This window comes from Echinops telfairi, unplaced genomic scaffold (assembly GCF_000313985.2).
Source record: "Echinops telfairi isolate 266 unplaced genomic scaffold, ASM31398v2 ScPeMD7_23;HRSCAF=83, whole genome shotgun sequence".
NCBI lineage: Eukaryota > Metazoa > Chordata > Mammalia > Afrosoricida > Tenrecidae > Echinops > Echinops telfairi.
Window position 1 is genome coordinate 69,568,070 of NW_022103920.1, and position 4,289 is coordinate 69,572,358.

The window sequence follows — 4,289 nt, forward strand, 5'->3', positions numbered from 1 at the left end:
CCAGATTGATACTATTTAAAACACATATGTATTTTGATATCAATCCTCTGTGTACATATGCATTAGCTAGATCTTTGTTATGGAGGAGAAGTCAGCTTTTTAGAACAAGCCTGAAGATCATATGTAGTTTTTCAACAATTTGATTTAAACATCTCTTATTTATCTGTTAGGCATATATATTTGTTTATATATTAGAGTTTTTGCTGTATTTATTTCTAGTGTTGTCTAATATCTCATTCACATAGAGACTTTTTCTACTCCCTGACCTAAGTAGGCTCCCAGGTAGGTTTATGGCATAAGATACATGGAAGATATATTAGAGTTTTTGCTGTATTTATTTCTAGTGTTGTGTAAATATCTCATTCACATACAGACTTTTTCTACTCCCTGATCTAAGTAGGCTCCCAGCTAGATTTATGGCATAAGATACATGGAAGATAAGTTAAATTTTATATTGAGGTAGACAACAAATGGATTTCAGTATTCCATGAAATATTTGAGATGTACGTTTACTAAAATATATATTCCTTTTTACCTGGAATTCAAATTTAATCAGATGTACCGTATTTATATTTGCCAATATGGCAAACTTACTTCTAATGATTTTCTATCATGATACTCTGTTCTAATTTAATTCTTGCCCTTACTACTACTTGATATTTCCTTGTTCATTGAGTTGTTTGCATGCTTAATGTCTACCTTTCTTTACCAGGATCTAAGTTCTCTTAGAGCAGGACCCCTATCTGTTTTATCCCCCACCTCTGCACTATGGGAAAAAGATGAAACTGTCTACTTCTCTAATGATGAAGAATCTCAGAAACCCACAGGGGCAGTTCTACTTTGACCTATAGGGTTGTTATAAGTCAGAATGGACTTGGTGGCAGTGAATTTGCTGTGTTTTTCTTTCTTTGTTTGAGAGTAGCAAAATCTGGTGGTGCTGCTGAGTAAGCATTGGACTGAGAGCTGCAACCTGTCTGCTCCCATCAAGATTTACAGTCTCACAAACACTACCTAGAGTCATTATGAGTTGGAATTGATTACAGTAAGTTTGAGTTTTGCAGTGCCAGAATGGTGAACACTATTTAGCATATACTACCATGCCAAGGCATCTGACTGTATGGATCATAACAAACATGGATGTCCTTGAGAAGAACACTCCAGTGTGCTCATGTGGAACTTGTACATGGATCAAGAGGCAGTTATAGGAACAGAACAAGGGAATACTGCATGAATTAAAACTAGGAAAGGTGTGCAACAGGGCTATGTCCTCTCACCATACTTAGTTGATCTGTATGCTGAGCGAATGACCAGAGAATCTGGACTGTATGCAAGAGAAGCTACATCAGGATTGAGGAAGCCTTATTAACAATCTGCTATATGCAGATGACACAGCTATGCTTCCTGAAAGAGGACTTGAGGCACTTGCTGGTGAACACCAATGATTGTAGCCTTCAGGATGGATGATAACTCAATGTAAATAACAACTCAGTGACAGCTAGATCAATGGGTAGCATCAGGATAAGTGGGAAAATGTGGAATTTGTCAAACAATATGAAAATATTGTTTTGCTTGGATTCACGATGAATGCTCATGGAAGTCAAGGGATCAAAAGACATATATTGGGTAAATCTGCTGCCCAAGACTACTTCAGAATATGGAAAATCAAGGATATTGCTTTGAGGAGAAAAAGGTGCCTGACCCTAACCATTCAGTTGTCTCATATGTATGTGAAAGTTGGACTTGAATATGGAAGATAAGAAGAATTCATACATTTGAATTGTGGGGCTGATGAAGACTATTGAAAGAACTGCTGTGGCAGTTACATAATCTCCTGTCAACTAGAGCAAAGGAGTGGAGTCTAGCCTGTCAATCAGGTCACAGCTTGATGACCTCATTTGGAGGCATGATGGAGATAAATAACTCACTAGAGGCCAGACCCACTCGCTCTGCCTCCCCTTTCCCGCGGTTGAGACATTCAGAGAGCTGGAGAAGACACGTGGAGACCCACACCAGCATTGAGTTGCTTCCACTGCCACTGGTCCCACAGACCTTCTACCCACTGGCCTGTGATCTTCCTGTATTCAGCATCATTACATGTGCTGCATGAGTCTAAAGAGGAATGTATGGACTAGTATCGGACATATGGGCTTATGTTGGACTTATGGACTTGATCTGGACTGGGCTGGGATGTTTCCTCAATATGCAATTGCTCTTTTATATAAAACTCTTTCTTATACACATATGGGTGTCTATGAATTTGTTTCTGTAGTCAATCCTGATTAATATAGCTGCCAAAAAGACAAACAAATCTTTCCTGGAAGAAGTACAGCCAGAGTGCTTTTTTACAGGCAAGGGTGGCGAGAATTCATCTTACGTACTTTGGACATGTTTTCAGAAGAGACCAGACCCTGGAGAAGGACATCATGCTTGGTAAAGTGAAGGGGTAACAAAAAGAAGACGCTCTCAATGAGATGGAGTGATACAGTGGCTAACAAGAATGGGCTCAAGCATAGGAACAGTTGTGAGGGCAGAGTAGAGCCCAGCAGTCTTTCCTTCTAGTATGCAGAGTGGCTTTGGGTTGTAACTGACTCGAGAGGACACCCACCAACACACAGCAGCACGTTTTATACACTGTTTAATAGGTGAATATCCAAGCCTGCTGCATTCGACTGCACCATAGGATTTTCAAGGTTGTAAATCATTGCCTAAGCAGACTGCCACATCTTTCTCCTGCAGATTAACTGGTGGGCTTAAACTGGGTGATTGAATCCACATTTTCAAAAAGCAAAGGTTAATTCCAAAGATAGTATTTGTAAACTGAAATACTCTCTAACTGCCTTGCACTTTGTAAAAAGCCTCTCCTTTCATGGAATTCCACTATCACACTGTAAGAGACAGTTAATCATTTGGTGTTTCCCACTGTCTCCTACGTATCTTCTAGAATAAGAAAGGAACCGTGAAATCCAATTACAGAAAGAAAGGCCTTAACATGACCATTCCAAAGAGTGCTATTATATTTAGTTATTTTTGGCAAAGAGTATAAGGCATATCTATTGTTCCAATTATCCATTTAAACTTTAAAAAGTTAGTAAAACATTTAACAATCTATCAAAATTTAAATCATAGGCAACTATCAACACAAGTGTGTGCTGGACTAAATTTTATTTATTTATTTTTTTTAAGGACTTAAGTTTTTTAAAGTAAAAAATATATAACAAAACAGTCCCCCCAGACCAAAAAATATTTTAAAATTTCACAAGAAGCCTTCTTTCAATAGAAAACTCTAGTATAGTGTGTAATTCTATTCTACCAAGAATTAGCCCCTAACAACAACTATCTATGCATATTTTTGAACTTTTTGTAAACAAGGTATTATGTATAATTCATAAATTTTTTTAAAGTCCTTAAATAAATGACTGGGGTCACAAAATAGTCTCCTTTAGGATGGTTTAAGGGAGGTAATTTGGTAGGGTGTTTCTTTTTTCATTCAAGTATATGAATTAAAAATGTTTTCTTAGAATATAAGCTTCAGTAGACATTTATCTTATAGATAAGACTAAAGAACAATGTTATCTTTTTCACAATAAGCTTCCACATCTTCTTTGGGTGATGTTGGCTAAGGAGTCTTCACGCAAAATGATTTTAGTGACATTAAAGGTTGAGCAATTATGAGAGGATTGAATCAATAGCAACTGATTTTGAGTGATTCGGCAACTGATTTTGAGTGATTCGGACTTTCTCCTTCTTTGTCAGAAGTAAGGGCCAGGGGATTTTAAATGACCCACCATTTCCTAAAGCGTACTCTATTTGGATGAAGCCAAAAATGGTAGTGTTTTTAGTGTGTATGTGTGCACAGAGCTGGGGGGGAAAATGCACCGTCCTAATCGGCGCCACCGCCACCTCACCCCCCCACCCACTAGACTTTAGCACTGCAGTTACATGGGAAGCGCGCCACGTGTAAGGCATCAATATTTTGCTTCTAAAATGCAGGTGTTTTAGCTCTCAACAAACAAAGTATCTATGACGATCGCATGGTAGTTAGAACGTTAACCAGGCATGTTTCCTTGTGCAGTTTTTAAGGTGCCTTGGCACAATCGGAGGACTCCTTCAGTGGGTGAGAGCCGCCAGGTTTTGCTTGAATGAATTAGCAAACGGGCAGAAGATTGGAGAGTGGCTGTAAACGGCAGGCACTAGACTATCAAACGCACTCTCCTGGGGGCTTTTCTCCTCTCTTCTGCTTGGGGTGTGAGTGTGTGCACAGTAACTGATAAAACTCCCTTCCTGTTACC